The 17,202-nt window shown below is 38.8% G+C and overlaps 1 protein-coding gene and 1 long non-coding RNA gene across 4 annotated transcripts in view; one reads left to right on the top strand and one right to left on the bottom strand.

Annotated features, from left to right (window-relative positions):
• LOC145945970 (uncharacterized) overlaps nt 1–17,202 on the bottom strand; it is a 169,662-nt gene that overhangs the window by 6,626 nt on the left and 145,834 nt on the right. For both annotated transcript variants that reach the window (XR_014426949.1, XR_014426950.1), the window contains one exon: nt 8,489–8,534. This is a non-coding gene — a long non-coding RNA (uncharacterized LOC145945970). The remainder of the gene's footprint in view (nt 1–8,488; nt 8,535–17,202) is intronic.
• Shrm (shroom) overlaps nt 1–17,202 on the top strand; it is a 159,388-nt gene that overhangs the window by 73,159 nt on the left and 69,027 nt on the right. The gene's annotated exons all lie outside the window — the stretch shown is intronic.

Below are 17,202 nucleotides of genomic sequence, written 5' to 3'. Positions count from 1 at the left end.
TACTGAATATCATTTCGCTGCGATAAATTTTAGGTAGATTTCTTGAATCAAACATATTCAATAATCTTTGTACTTTTGACAATTTTTGATTCGTATTGCAATGCATATTTTCAAGAGAAGCAATTAAGAATTAAAAATATATTTAATATAAGGTATATTTTTTCCATGGTCGAAAACTAAACTCACCAAAATAGTATAAATAAATCAGTCATATTTTAAATATATCTTTTTATATTGAATTATTATCGAGGAAATTTATTTGCCAAGGCGTATCAGAATGACGTTTTATTAAAGTATCGAACGTTTCTTTCACGCGTCAAGTTTCTTCGCGACATTTCGCCTTTGTCAGAGCTCTTCGAGATGAAATATATCTTAAGTATTGACCTCTGACGCGGATCGTGATTGCGTAACGGCCTGAACGAACGAGCGACAAACGCGGGACAACGCGGTCGTGCTCAACAAATGAACGCGATCTATCAGCTCACGATCTCGAGCGGATCTCGAGCATGGATAGCGACGCAGAGCTAATAGCGCGCTTTCGTTATAATATCGGATCACTTTCACGGAGCAGAAACCGTGAAACGGGGCCGTTAGCTCCCACGGTGTTACATCCTTCTCTTTCTCTGTAAGTCTTCTCTTTTTTCCTGCTCTCGGTCGATGACAAAAGCAAACACATCGCGATTCCCTACACCGATCAAACAACGACTATTATTTGACGTTTCGTTGGTCATCTTGATTTTTTTTGGACGTCGAACACACAGTCAAAATGTCTGAGAAAATCATGTGACTGTAAAAGGACACAGTCGATAAAAATGAAATTTTTATCTGATTGTTATAAATGACACATGCCGATTTCCAGTCAATCGTTTTGACAAGTAACTGTATCCGCGTAGGCACATATAATATGAATGTAAATGAATGTATCTTCATTACTTACTGACTCGTTGTTGCTTGGGGGATTAGATTATCGCGCGCTTAATAAAAAGAGCTAAAAGAGCAGTCGTCAGCCTTGGGCATAGTTCGTGCATGGCAATTCGATTCGTGGACCGAATAGATCGAAACGACTAGATCGAAGAAATGATCGAAGAAATGATCGAACAGATCGGATCGAATAAACTGCAAATGTGTTGAGAGTTATTATCTCGTAAGAGAATTTGCGAGAAATCGCATTACTCGAAGTTGTGCAGTCATGCAACACATGGAGCTACTTCCTCTCGAGATGGTACCGTTAGACCGGATAAATAAAACTCGTGGATTTGTATTTAAAACGACGAAAGCCATAGTTGGGATCGTCATATCGTTCAGGTTATTACGAACTCTCTCTCTCTCTCTCTCTCTCTCTCTCTCTCTCTCTCTCTCTCTCTCTCTCTCTCTCTCTCTCTCTCTCTCTCTCTCTCTCTCTCTCTCTGGCACACTTTTTCTTCGTCTTCAATTATGCGACCGCGATGTAATGAACATTTCGGATACTCCCAGCAGCAGCGTAGGAATGCCGTTCGGATACATCGCGTAACATCATTAATAATATACGCCGCAACACCTCGGAAGAAACGTCAGCATCTAGACATGCCCGCACCACGTGCAACGATAATTAACTATTATGAAAAGTTATGCAATCTTCCGCGGTTGAACGCCTTCCCGCCACAGCAAACGATCAATGAGAGACAATATTTTAATCAACCATCTTACACAGACATGCAGGCACGTATTTTATATGTTTCGTTTTAATATCTCGTTTTTATATAATATTACTTTCTTTAATTTATTTTGTATGCAAATAAAAATAATAATAAATAATAATAATAAATTTGAAATTAAAATAATAAATTAGCAATTATCACAATAAATAAATTTAATTGTATCATACATCTGAATTTATTTTATTGATAGCGGTAGCATGATCAAGATGCCATCAGGTTAATGGAAATTTTGAGATATAATGTGCCTATAGAAAATGAATGATATGTAACCCATTTAAGTCAATTGATCCCATTTTTTTCTCGTAATACGCTAAATTCGTAGAAAATCTCGGAAGGTTGGGAGGATCACGGAGGTCGTCGCTCGCCTCGAGCGATGGAGGCAAAGGCGCTGATAATTTCCACTCGCATCCGCACCATCGCGTGCACATACACGCGTGTGAATCTTGTATTGCAGGCGCACACTCACGCGCGCCCGCGCAACATACGTTCGCACGCCCTGTGTTCTTAGGACAAACCCCGGTTATGGGTTTCTGTAAACTCGAACAGGTAATTCCATTAGCGGACGAGAGGAGTGGGTGTGTTGCGGCGTTGCCCTCAAGCGCGTTCCGTGTCCATGTATATGTTCGTTTACCTACCCACTGCGCGTTTTACAGTTAACCGGTGATTTTTGTGGGAAAAATCATGCCCGCGTGATCTTGGGATCTCGTATGTTGAGGATGACCAAGCGCGTCATTGCTTTGCATTCTACTTATGTCGCACGGTAGCTGCTCCTTGCCGTAGAGCGGACTACAAAGTTATACATAAAGGATAATTTAAGTGCAGGTGCTACCCGCGATTGTGTAAATGGTCGCTTATAATCCTGTCACTCCGCGTGAGTTATGGCGCATAAATAATTTATTTCGGATAGATGTTAGCGATAGACGTCAGAGTTGAACGATTAGCCGAATGACTCGTCGCGGATACAATTAACATGTATACGCGGGTCAATAGAATATGTTAAAATTATAAAAGAGACTTTCCAGTACGCGCTCATTGTGTTTACGGCAGGTCCGATCATAACCAGCCATGAACAATAAATTGTCGTATCAGTTGCTCGAGGCGCAAATCCGTGACGCGACTGTCCTTGATCCGAATTAAGATGTGTATCTTTCGCAATTAAGATGATAGACGTATCTGTGCATAAGGCACGCATATTGTATTCGCAGCCTGTTGTATCTGGCAATTTTGTTCCCGACCGAAACGCTGCACGATCCGTCAATTATCGTAAGAAGTGCCGTTACTGCGATAATCGACCTGATCGGCTTGCTTTATGCCATTTCATCTTTACCTTTCTCTCCCTTCTGGTATTTTCATCATTTGTATGTGTGTTATTTTTACAAATTTGTCCGTCTCGCGACAACAATTAAAGATATATGTTTAAAATGTTACATACATTGCTCTATGCCTTCTTATCTTGAATACTTTCGAATTTAAAGCGTCAAGTATTTCATTTAAGAACTAATTAATATAATATTAATTATAAGTTTTATACTAATACTATAATTATAAGTCTTTGCTAATATGCAATATTTATTTTATTCTCATAAATATTAAATTGGTTAATTAAAATTTAACTGAGTCTCAGCTTTTTTAATCCTCTTAATTCTATAAAGTAAATTAACTTATTTCAATTAACTGTAATTAATGTTTATATGAAAAGACATCCCTACCTAAATTAAATTTTAATGACAATTATTTTTCAGCCATCTATCGAGTTAACATTTATTGTACATGATTTTTCAAACAGATAATCTTTTCTATGTATGCCACAGCAATTAGCGATTGCTTGATCTGTTAATCGTTAGTAAACAAGCTTGCATTAGTCATCTATTCTCAAACAAAATTCTCGTGATGTCGGAAATGTCAGAGTTCGCCTCTCGACGTGATATCTCAACGGCGAAGGTACACGTACTACAAATGTACTTAATGTCATCCGGCTCGATGGCACGACTTGAGCTACGTTAGATAGATAAATATTCGCGATCTATTCTCAATTTTCAAACATTATAGCAACAGGCTCGGAATGTGCCGCTTTTCATATTATCAATATCGATTCAAACGTTACTCAATAGTATAATAATAATATTAATATAATTAATAATTTTATTGAATTCAAGAAAAAGAAAAATTAGAAATATTAATGACAGATACGCACGCATTCAAATTAATAAAGATGTACGCAAGAGACAAGATGACATTAATAACGCTGCTTTATAAGACCTAACAATAAATAACAATGAAACAATAATAAAACAAATGACAAGTTAAGAGTAATGAGATATAATAATAGCTTTGTTCTGTTTAGCTAAACTTCTTGCACTTTTTGTTGTCCTCTTTTTTTTATCTACCTCATTTTATTCAATTCCAATATATCTAAAAAAATCTGTAGGCAGCGGTAGCAGCTCGAAAGAAAAAAAAATCGTATATCAATGAATTGAAGTCTATTTGGCTTGACGTGTTGATTGTCGACGAATGTTCGGAAAACGCGAATACTTATCAGACCCTGAACCGAAACGGCACGCCTGGTAAGCGGCATCAGTACCATGCAAATCGTCGTGATGGCCTCTAAGATCAGCGGCGTCGGGGTCGTGCGAACCGTAAACTCTTGATACGAGCGTAAAGGCGAAGAACGGCCTTTTCGGAGACCTTAAAAGTCGCTTAGCCGCGCCGGTCGACTGACGAAGAACCGGGTCAACCGTGCTGAGAGATCTGTAAATCGACACGACTCGTAAAAGTCGCTCGAGGAGCTGAGGAACCGTGCCGGTCGAACTTGTGTGCGCGCGGCACGTAAATTCTAATCCATAGAGAGAACCGTGAGGTAGGTAGGTAGGTGGCGAGACAATTTCTTTGTGAGATCATCCTGGCCGTTCGTGGCCGCTTAAACTCCCTCTCCCTGTCCCGCGTGGCGCGGCGACCGTTTCTGAAGTGCTGCTTTCGCGAGAGAGACCGGCTTTGATTTGCGAAACATCAATCTTCATAATTTATTGCCGACCCGCGCGCGCGCGCACGATGTGGCAATATAGCGAAGCGGACCGACGGGAATGCAGCCCTTTTCGGTTGGGCAACAAAGGACTAGTCCAATTTCGAGCGATGATTTCATTCCTCGCCCGGGCATTCGCTATTACAACCGATAAGTGTCGGTTGCCACGCCGACACTGAAGAGCGTAAACGCGAGATAAATCATATCGCGAGTGACGGGGACGTTACCTCTCGGATTGACTTTACAATTATCGCGTGTAATACTTCGTGTGCCAGGTACGAGAGAATTATTCTCGATACTGAACCGCAGCGCACCGTAATAATAACATGTATGTATCAAAACCTTCGAGACTTAGTGAACACTGGTAATAAATTCTAATTAGCATTGATGTTATACACGCAAAATTACCACCATGCTTGCTTTGTTATTATACGAAACGTATAATGATCTCGTAGTAAACGTATAACGATTAAACATATGCGAGACAGCTGCTTCTTCTCGGATGCTCTTTTTCGTGGACAGCTGCGCGAAATCTTTCTGCTTGGAAACGCAAGAATCTGAAGGAATGTACGTATAAGTTTCGGCTGCCAGGTGGTCCAAAATCAAGACAAACTCATATTCGAAGGATTCGAAGGAATCGCCGATTCTTCCTTCCTTGCTTGGGTTCTCAACTTACATCAGTATACTTTGCCGCTCAAATATCTCGATGTACATGATTTGACATGGAACTTCGTGTTTCATTAAAGAAAGAAGGTGCGAGACCTTCATCGAACAACGCGACTGCATGGCATCGGGTTTCATCAAAGTCGTGCAGCGATGGCCGAGAGATGGGCTCCGTTACTTCGTGAATCGGATTTGTGCCAAGTTATCTCGCGGCCTCGCTGGAAACGAGGAGATCAAATTGGCACGGACTCGCTGCGATCGTCATAACGACACGAGACGATCGTTAGAAAAGCATTAGAGAGTAAGCTCGGCTGCACCGACGACTGTGTCCAGACCCCGCGAAAATCTCCCGCCGCGCTATACGGCATCTTTCTCCACTTAATTGGACGTTTGTCCGACGCTCGGCGCACACCTCCATGCTTTTCGCCGCGTCGCGTCGGGTTAATCTGGGTTCATCGTCTCGATTTCATCTGCCACTCCGGAATTCTCCCCCGCCGAGAAACTTCCGGTATCGACGGCTGTCCCAGCTGCTTTCGCTTTCTCTCTTCTTCTCATTCTCGTGGTCGGTGAATCCGGAAAACGGACGGTGTTCCATATTTCTCCATCGGATATCAAAAGACGAAGGGTTCCTCGACAAGTTTCTCGTGTGAATAACGTTATCTCGAAACGTGTCCCTCCTACTTCTCTTCACCTTCGTGCGATATTCTCATGGAGGGCCGACGATCACTCCTCAGATACGAGAGGGAGTCCGGGTTCAAATGGAACCAGTCACGACCGTCGCCGTTGGATCGATCGTACCCAGAAAAGGATTCGGAATCTGGGCTAGGCGCGAATAATGTATAGGAGACCGTCCTCTCTTCCCTTGTACCCACCTTTAATCTCAGGCTATCCAGAAAAACGCACGTCCCTCTCATTCTGGAATCGCGCGATTCCACCGTCTCCTCTCACGCAGCCGTCCTCCCGTTCTCTTCGGCCCTGCGGGCCTTAGGTCGTCTTCGTGTCTGCTACCTGGCTGCTGCACCGTTATCTAACCTCCAGCACCGGGATGCGTGTGTGCAGCCACGCACACGCGTGTCTTCCCTTACGATGATCGAAACGCGCTGAACTTCGTTCGGCTTAAGGATCGTCTCGCCCGCGGTGAGACAACGAGCCGCATAGTTAATGCGTTCATCAGGTTCCGAAGGCTTGTCGCCTTGAACCTTTCGCACAGGGTTCAAGTAGGCAGAACGCCGTCGTTGAGTACTTTTGACGCCGACCATCGTCGTGGTCATCATCGCTGCGGTGGCAAATGGTTCGCTCGTAAAAGCCCACGTCGTCCCGTCATTAGAAAAGTCGCTGTGACATCGTGATTTTATAGCGCGACATTGTTGTCACCGCGGGATTGTAAAAATCGCGGGGCATCCGACGACGGCACCCTAGCGAGGTGTACGTCCGCCGCGTGGAAATGATTAACATCCGGTTTATCTCTATAATAAGAATTTATAGATCGTAATGCAGAAGCATAAATACAAGTCACGATGTGAGCGATTCTCGCACGTTGGATACGTCAGAATTATTCATCGGTTTCACGACAAGAAAATGGCATATAAAAAAAAATAATATCTTTTTATCCGTGTATAAAACTGTTTTACTTTGTGTTTCGCAAAGTCTCGCAATATCGAATCTCACAATTTACAACGTAGTGCGATCTGAACATTACGTGCAACATCAGTCTACTGTCACCGTTATATTTTATGATATATATCCTGTGGACTGTGCATATAATGACAGTAATACTTTTACCAGCCGGAATTGACTTTAGAGCGTAGTCTGGATCCGAAAAGAGAACGGTAATACGTAATAGCCATAGCCTTAATCGTATCATAGAGATATAATCTTAATACATCAGAAATACGTGCTTGTTGTATAACGCTATATATGTTGTGTCTCGCCTAAGTATATTTATATAGCCATTATGTATATAGCCACAGTATTCCATCAGTCAAAGTAACAATGTAGCTGCGGAGCACCTTTTGCAAATTGCGTAAAACAGTATTGGATCTTTCGTTATGTAATGGCGACACAGTTTCGTCGAGCCATTTTTTTCTCATTTTATTATAATTCTTCTTCTGGGTGTTTTTTTCAGTATTGTTCAATATTTGAATTAACAGCATATAAAATAAAAATAATTAGTAGCAAAGCATGTGTTGCGAAAGAGAAAAAAATTTGTTTATAAAGAAGTTGGATCCTCGATACAGGATATTTCTCGTGAATTATTTCTTATGACATGAGACGTAAAAGATACGCGAAAGAGATTTCGCTTGGGTTAAGCGAGCTACGATAGTGCATGCTCGGTGAGCAAACCAACCGCAATCTGACGGCGCCACGATCTCGTAAATCATCTTGAAAATGATTGCTCGATTATGTCTACGGATCGATTCTCTCGTATGTTGCAATGGTAGCCCGCAAATCGTCGATGGATCGAATATCTGTTTTTCAACCATATCGTTTGTTCAGGTCAACTATGAGGGCAATAGTTTTCGTGGTGCAAGAGAAACTTATTCAATATAACATTACACCTATCCTTATTAATATTACTAACACAAGTTCGCCAATAATCGTGCAAAATTTCGCAAAATATCGTGAAAAATTAAAATCGGTTAAAATCGCGAAACAACAATCTTAAGATGAAAAATTTTGACATAACGTTATGACATCGATCTTAAGAATCAATTTTAAGCGAATCATAAAAATCTTGTCATTTAGATACCATAAGAAATAATCAATTTTATGGGGGGGAAAAAAAAAAAAAAAAAAAAAATATAATCTTTTCCTTTTCTAAAAAAGATATGTAAAGTCGATACTCGCAATCAGCATCGCGGAAAAGATGCAACAATACTTGCGAGAATCGACTTACAATTAATGCTTTTTTTAGAAAGGGATGTTATAATATTTTAAATTCGATTAATATTTTTGACAATTATCAGCTGATTTTTGTCAAAAAATATTAGTCGCGGATAAGATATTATAACATATTATTCAAAACAGATTATTATTTTAATATTTTCAACATATATACACCCCCATTACCGCTACAGAAATGTTATAAAATAAATAATTTCTCACTCACCAATACGTGGAATAGCGAAGTTGTAGTACACAGCACACATATTGATCTGAAAACAAAATATACAAATTATGTATATACATATGTGTGTGTCCAATATCTCATAAACATACACAATATAAATATAAATATAAGCTAGAATATTTAATTAGTAAATTTTCGCTTTATTAATATTTTTTGACAGAAATCAGCTGATTTCTGTCAAAAAATATTAATCGAAAATAAGATATTATAACATATTACTATTTTAATTTTTTAACATATTATTTTAAAATTTAATTAGCAAATTAACGCTTTAAACAGCTAATTTCTATGAAAAAATATTAATCGAGTTTAAACAAACTTTATATTATTTTTAAAAAAATATTTTTTTTGACATAAAACCGAAGAATGGTGCGCGAGTAGCGCGCGCTTGTGTTGTTCTAGTCTCTGAAAAATTTTATTCACTCTGAATTCTTATCTTTTTGGCCGCGTGTGAATAAAGTTGCACCGCAAAAATCAAGAGACAAAGGCATTTAGGTTCAGGAATTTAGATCTTCCGATTAAGAAAAGGGATTAATTCGCTCAGTCGTGATGCCGGTCTTTGTTCGCTTGTACTTCAAGGTTTCTCGCCGGGCGCCGCGATGCCGGCTGGTCGAAGGAGCGATGAGGTCAGCCAGTACGAAAAGCGTTCGTTCCTGCTGACATCTCGCCGGATGTCTTCGTGGCCGAGAGAGAGTCCTGGCCACGTAAACTAACTCCCGTGGAATAACTAAACCATAACACGCCGACCGCTCTTTGCCATCTCTCTCTTTTTTTCTCTGTCTGTCCTTGTTCTCGCGAGGATATTCCTCAAACACCGACTATTCTAGGCCATTTCTGGGCGCCAGGTTCGCACGGATGTATCGTCGATTATTTCTGCGCTTCAAGGGCAGAGAGAGAGAGACTGCGAGGTTGCGCTTCTGCGGCTTCTCCGAGCGCGGTAACGGTAATGGTAAGTGCCAGAATTTACGAGCACCAATTCGCCTCGATAATAGCGCGGCGATGGGTTTCCCGGGGATCACGCGAGCGCAAACTTTCGCGGATTGTTGCGTCCATCGTCTCTCGGGAAACACGTTGCTCCGAAGAAAGGCCCGTCTCGCGTCGAGGGTCCCGATAGAGAGACGAATGTTAATTACCCGTAAAACGCTGCCGCGCGTTGCCTCTTAACGGCGAATTGCCTTTCAGCCATGTAATTACAGCTGGCAAGTAGATGCAAGTGTTGCCGGTTGCAAGTGTAATGTCCGTAAGTAGATAATTGCACGGTGTGTTGTAGAGGCGTGAATTTTTTCGCGGGAATAAAAGCGTCAGGAGGCCGTCGGTAGCCTTTGAATTGTAGGGGACTACTAATGGATATTACTCTTACCGTACCGATTAGCGCATTCGTTGGAGCGCACGTTCGATCTCCGCGGCTCCGCGCTTTTTTTTTTTTTTCTTTCTTTCTCCGAAGGTTACGCGTACGTTTCGCCACGTACAACCGGTTACACTACTAATTCCCAGTTCGCTTCGGAAGAGGACTAAGCTAGGCGCTAACAAGTTAGCGACTCTATCGTGCCGCGGCCCTGAAGATTTCAGATTACTCGTGGGTTGAGGTGAATATACGGTACTCGTCTTTAAAAAGTATAGTGACCCAGTAACACGTGGGAAACGCTTAGACGAAGCGACGCGAGCCAGGCTCGTTCTTGGATGTATCTAATGTTTCTTTGTGCGGGCCTCATCGTGACAGAATGTGGCAACGATTTCCAGGATTTCACAGCCGTTACATACTCCTCGTATAGTCGAGGGTATTCATATATGTTTCTTTGTTTGCCTAATTAATGCACAGTTAGCTCAATATTATTTCGAAATGGACGGTGCATAAATGTTATCACATATATGTGGCAACATCATTGTCACACGCTTGCACATTGTTATACACATGTCGTAATATATCATTAGAAATTGTTGTCTTCTTAATTAAAAGATGAGAGCAAATTAATCAGTCATTGATTTGATTAATTAGTTTTTATTGTATTTTTTAGTGTATAAAGCATCTCAAATCTTGAAATCCAAAATATGTGTCATATACAAAAAAAGCAGAAACATGAAATTAAGTAAATAATACAAAAAAGATATATAATTTTATTTTTTAAAGATATAAAAACTTTGAACGTGCGATGTGGAACAATTTATATAATATATAATTATATCACTAAAGTGAAATATAATAAATAATGCAAACACATAATAATTGTAATTCACAGAATTAAACATGTGATTTATCTCAAAGATATAATAGAGATATCTCATATTCTTCTCTTTTCCTTCCTTTCATACAAAGAATTGTCGACAGCTCATTCCCTCTATGGTTTCATTCTATACACACATCTCCATAGAATATTATTTGATACAAAAGCTGAGAAAGAGCGCGAATCGGAAAGAACCAAGGAGCAGACGCAGCTGAAGTCTTTTACAATTTATAGAATTTAATGTTTCAACAAAATGCGAAATGTCATATGTCACGACAAAATGTTCTACGAAATCCGCTTTATTCATTAGCGTGGCTCGCTCTATCGACTCAAATTTCCGTGAAATTAACAGCGAACTAATTAACGGGAAAGGTTTTCTTCGGAATAGCACAAGCCGACGAGAATATATTATTAACCGACATATATATACGCATCGGTCCCATTCTCTTCTTTTTTTTTTTTTTTTTTTTTTTTATTAGAGAGCTAATTTACTCGTCTCTACTATTCACTTATCTCCCGCGCTACGACCCGGCATTCCAGAAACGTGGAAAGACTGTGAATGCGATTGTTTACGATGATTATGAAACAAATCATGTAGCTGCAGATTCTTATCCCCGCTAACATCAATGCACTCGCGACTCGCATATATCAGCGATCTTCATTAAAATATAAACTCGATAAAAAAAATTCGCGAACACGATAAAGAATTTACTACTATGACTTATATGAAACGCGAGCACAGGGCAGATTATCCGAACGTGTAGAGATTATTACTATAATAATACTACATACAACTGAGAGAGTAACTGTATAGCCTTACTAATGCAGAGTATAACAACTTATTTTAATTGGCTTACTTAAATAACAAATCAAGAATTGTGATGCACATCCGAGAGAATTAAACAAAATACTAAATATTGGATAATTATCATAAAATAAAAATCTCAAATTTTATACAGATACATTAGAGACACTTTGCTGTCCATCGATAATATAATCAATGTGAAATTTCACAAGATTTCATGAGGCAGTTTTCTTTTTCCTTTTCATCTCGCGATATTTGATCATTTAAGCTAGATTTATTCAAACGTTCCTCGCATACGCAAAACTTGCTATCTCGATGAGAATATTCGATATATCGATATATTAAGAACTGTGATCGGACAACTAATCAAAGGTCGGAATATGTCAAATAAGTCTTCCTCAGGATTCCGCGAGACACTCAGCCTTCGAACGTCGCTCCGAAAGCTCGAGAAGCAATGAACGTCGCGTTCGAGCACGCGAGGCATGCCTTAATCGATCGGACATTTCGATCGCGCTCGATTGATCGTCCAGTTTGCCGATCCGGAGACGACCCTGGTCGTCCTCCGCCGCAACGGGCACAATACATTCATGTTTCGCGCAAGAAATCCGCAAGTATTTCCGGCTTCTTTACGGTTTCGCTGACCTCTCGAAGAGGCGATCTCTCGCATATATGCGTTCTGTTTGGATCGCGTCGATTTACTGCGGCGTTCCACATTCTCCGCTTCTTCCATGTGTGAAACCAATATCACTTGTGGGTTGCGAAGAATTTGCTAACTGCGCCCGCGGCTTTTGCTCGACGGTGCGAGAAATTGAAAAGTGAAAGAATGAAGAAAAGAACTATCTCGATAATATGCAGGATGATATGATATACATAGAACGGCTTTTTCCTGACAAGAATTAATCTTTATTTTATTAAAAATGTAAATCTCTCTGTAGCTATAGTAGTTATAAATTGTACAAGATAACGCTCATGTTAAATATCGATTGAAAAAAATGGTAATATTCTCTTATTAATCTTATTTATTTTCAACAATGTCAGTATTGATTTATACTCCGTTATAATAATCATTTAACGTTATCTGAAGAGTTATTCGCGTTTAATTTAGTTTTCCGTAGAATTAGATGCATTTGCATATTTATATCACGTATCTTTATCCAAGTGAGACGAACGTTTTAAATATCATCCCTGCATAACCATGGATCTTTTATCGGCGAAGCAAACTCCGTTAATTCTAGAATTAATTATAAAATCAAGATCAGCAAGCGAGATTAGTTTCCTAGCTATAGTTTCTCTTCATTTTCTCGCCGTGAGATTTAGCACAGTATACGGTATCGTCATCTGTTATCCGCTCATTGCAAGCATACAGTGCATAGTCCAGTTTTTCGACTAAATTTCTGAGAAAAATATCGCAAAGTGTCACGTGAAAAACGCGGCTTTGTAGATTGTCATTAGGTAACAGAAGCTAATTCTTATTGCTTTAAAAGCTGATAGTGAGATTAACCATCAGTACAATGAATCGTTGACAAGGTCGAATACAACTTGTTTTAATATTTCGACATCAATGCCACGTATAGCTTCTTTTGTGTGCTGCGATGAAAGAAAGAATACATTTAACATTTCAATGTACTTACAAAACCGACCTAAAGCTCATTTACCATCTGCGACCCTAATCGACATTTCTCTTTTGATGAGAGACAAAACATCTTTTTAGTCTTTTTCTTTAATCATATATAAAACGCAAACTTTGTTTCGGAGGAAAACAAGATAAAAGAAAACAAATTTTATTTTTATTCTATTTTAATTAATACTGGAAGCTCCTTCATTGCTTTCATAGTTTTTTCAATTAGCAATCGAATCTTTCAAATTTAAGTTTATTTCGCTTGCGCACTTTATTTCTTTATAAAGAAATAAATTTTGTCTTGTAATTTATTCGTTGTTATTTTTTATATTAATTGTCACTCATTACGTGTATTGTTAATATTCGTCAATTTGAAATATTTAGTTTAACATCTAACTAATGTTTCGCATCAACAATTGAGTCTATCATAACAATCGTGTTTAAAATCGTGAACTCATTTCTTTCCTCACGGTACAAATTGAGAAGTCCACTTTCGGTTTTACGATTATTCTGTTGATTACCGCGCAAGTACCTACTTATAAGGTAGCGAAGAACCATAATCTTTCCCAGTATAGGATCGCGAAGCGTCTTACGTCAGTCTGTTGTGTGTGAATTGCGTCTCTTTCAATTATCTTTGAAGTTAAGTAGTACGAACGCGAACGTTCAAAACATGCTTGCATTTTAATGGCTCATTTTCACGGGTTATTAAATGTGATCACAGATCGTGATCATGACAATATGACCCTCTTAGTCTTCAGTATTGTTACATCATCGCATTAGATTTTTAATGACCTGGCTTTAGTATCGCAACATTTGACATTCGTGACAGCTCACGTTAGCTTTACCATCTGAAGACTTCAACGAGTGTAATGTACTCATAAGTGATCTATAATCTATATAATATACCATGCAACATTCTATTTCGCAATAGAGATGAATAAATTTAAGAAAATTTACTTATTTAAAATATTTTAATATTATTAACGCGCACACACACTTTCTCTCTCTTCTGTGCAATTTTATAGAAATTGTATATATCGCTATTTCAAGCATTTATTCGACGAATTTCTTCGATGTTTTCTACACAGAGAAAGCACTAAATCGCGCCGACTTCCATTTAAATCTTTCACGCTGGTCAACAGTATCGCGATGCTGTTATTCATACGTTTCTCTTCGCGCGATACAACGTTTCCATCTACATAGTACTCTTTCTGCATCCTCTACACTTAACCGGCTAATAGGTATATTTTCTTGCCGTCTTAATTACGACGCGGCACACAAGTTAGAGGCCACGCGAATACTTGTAGCGACAGAAGATATCGCGGTTGTATCAAGCATCGCGAGGTTTATGGTCGGTGTTTTTTTCTTTTCGTTTCAACCGAGCAAAAGGGAGATCGGACTCGCAAAAGGATCTTCTTCACGATACCGCGATCTTTACACGGAAAGCCAGAAGTCGTCCTTGCCATTATTGCCGCGCGTGATTTTGTTTCAACACTGCGACAAAGACCTCACATATAAACATCTCCCGAGTTATATTTCTCACAAAGTGCGGAGTTTACGATTCATGTCGCTCTCATGGAACCTTGAATGGCAAATTCCAGCGTAAGTTGGAAATAATAATAAAATCGAATAATAAAATCGATGCATTATATTTGGCAATTTATGATATTAATTCATTTGGTATTTATTTCGAGTTTATGACTTTAATGGTCTCTTTTTGTTTAACAGCCATCACTTTTTAATATTTTTCGTACTGAATCGAAAAAGTGTATGCTTATATCGGAAATCCTACAATTTTACAATCGGCGCGTTAATCTTTGAATCGCTGTAACAACATCCTGCAAAGTGTTCGCTTGATGAATGTTAACAAGCCATGGCGTCTGCGTTAACTTAATCCTGAGTTTCTTATCAACGTAATATCGTTTATTCTCTTGTTTGCGCAATTATCGTTCATTAAGCGAGATGTGGCTTGCTGCATTAAGTTTGCCGCATTAATATGTAGTGCGGAGCTCGAAGAAATGCATGACATACATCTCAATATTATGTTTCTTCATTCCTATTAAGTCAATTATCATCATTCTTATGTGAAAGTCTTTAATTATAAAGTGTTTTATACGACGCTATCTACTCCCATTCTATCATGAATTGTCCCAAGGCTATTATACGAGTAGTAACCTCGATTCTTTGATCCCTCGAGGCTATCAATCGTCTAAGGACTTGAGCTCAGTAACCTGTGGTTCGCGGAATGACGTTCATCGTGAAAGACTCTACGTATATCCTGCGAATCTGCGCTCCTCAAGAATTTGCCCTCTTCGCGTTTCTGCGACAACGACGACGGAAAAAACGCGGAATGTCTCGGAATTAATTAAAATCAGTATAACTCTCTCTCCCTCTTTCTTTTTCTCTCTTTGTCTTCCTCTCTCCGGCGCCGAGACACGCGTTTCTTCGCGGAAATGACGACGCGGCGATTAATGACCGGGATCATTTCATTCATCGTTCTCTCGCGCGTAGAGGAAGCAAGCTAAAGGTCAATGCCAATCGCCGAGGAGAAATGCGGCAAGCCCCTAACTTCGGTTGTGGGAAGAATGTAATTTTTACCGACAATCAGTCGACAAGCGGCACATTCCCCGCGTGTATTTACAGCGTACTAATTAGCGCCCGACTAACGGGACAGATAGAATTATTAATATTCGACGCCGTCCATCCCGCGTACATAAAACATGCTTTCACGCTTATATCTAATTCATTTAATTATGAATATTTCGTTACAAAATCATTTTGTTGAGGATCAAATTGTTTTCATAAACGCGAGCATAATTTTAATTTTTGATCTTGATCTAAATTCATCATCATATCGATGATGATTAAACTGAAATGTCATTGAAAAACATATAGATCGACTACAAAATAATTATCATCTTTCACGCGAGTGCACAAATACTCAATAGCAGAACTAAATATAAGTTTGCAGTATTTTTTTGTAACGCTGCAAACTCTCATAACTGCTCTCTCCAACTCATTTAATAGCACATGATTGCTCGTTGCAAGTGTTTGACCGCACCTGCGCGTTTATATCCGAGTTTGTTCCCATGTTCGCTTACGTGATTGCAAGCCTCATCGTATGACTTCCTTCGAGATGAGAAAGACGTAAGAACCTTGGTGTACTATATCGAATAATAAAGGTGTGCATTTCCGTTGCTCAGAGAATCGAACACAATATTAAAGATCCGTAGAGAAATATTTAATATATATTTCTAAGAAAACGAGAGAGAAGACAAATTATACTCTTTAAATGTATCTGTAAAAAATATTTATTGTAGTTTGTTTCTATCTATTTCTATATGTTATAAAATATATATCTATATATCATAATATATGTTAAATATTTCATTTAAAAATTGACACAAGAATACTACAAGAATACGATTTATTAATAGATAAATCTGTCATAAAAATTATATAATATATGTAGGTATATCACATGAATGTTTTACTTTGAAAAATATAAATATCGAAAAATTGTTAAATATATTAAATGAACAATAAATCAAACAAAAATAAATATTTTGTTATATAAATTAGATTGATAGAAAATAATGTATGTATGAATTTAATCATGTACAAAAGAATTTTTTAATATTGATAACAATTTTTTTCTTTTAAACTAAAGTGCTTTTTAAAACAATATATCAAGTTTTTAGAATTGATTTGATACACGTGCAGTTAATCTTTAGCTATTTCGCTCGTCCGTTGCATGCCACGAACTGCGTGCATACCGAGATCGAGTTTTTCAGATATCTTTACGGTTACATTCTACACTGGTCTGCCTCGTCCTCGATGAAAGAACTGCCCTGCCGTTTAATTTCGAAGACGACAACGAAGACGAGGCCGAAGACAAGGTAGTATCGATCGCAATTACTGGCGAGTAAGAGCAGACAAAACGAGCCGCGATTCTTTCGCGAAGAGAACGCGGAACACAACCAAGAACAGACGTCGTTCTATGGAATGTCGACTGCTTATTCTATGTAATAACGTGTACGCGCGCTTG

This window comes from Prenolepis imparis, unplaced genomic scaffold, assembly GCF_030444845.1.
Source record: "Prenolepis imparis isolate NDT839.2.m4 unplaced genomic scaffold, iyPreImpa1.0 SCAF_2, whole genome shotgun sequence".
Lineage (NCBI taxonomy): Eukaryota > Metazoa > Arthropoda > Insecta > Hymenoptera > Formicidae > Prenolepis > Prenolepis imparis.
The sequence above is the reverse complement of the archived record's forward strand: the minus strand, read 5'-3'. Positions and strand labels throughout refer to the sequence as shown.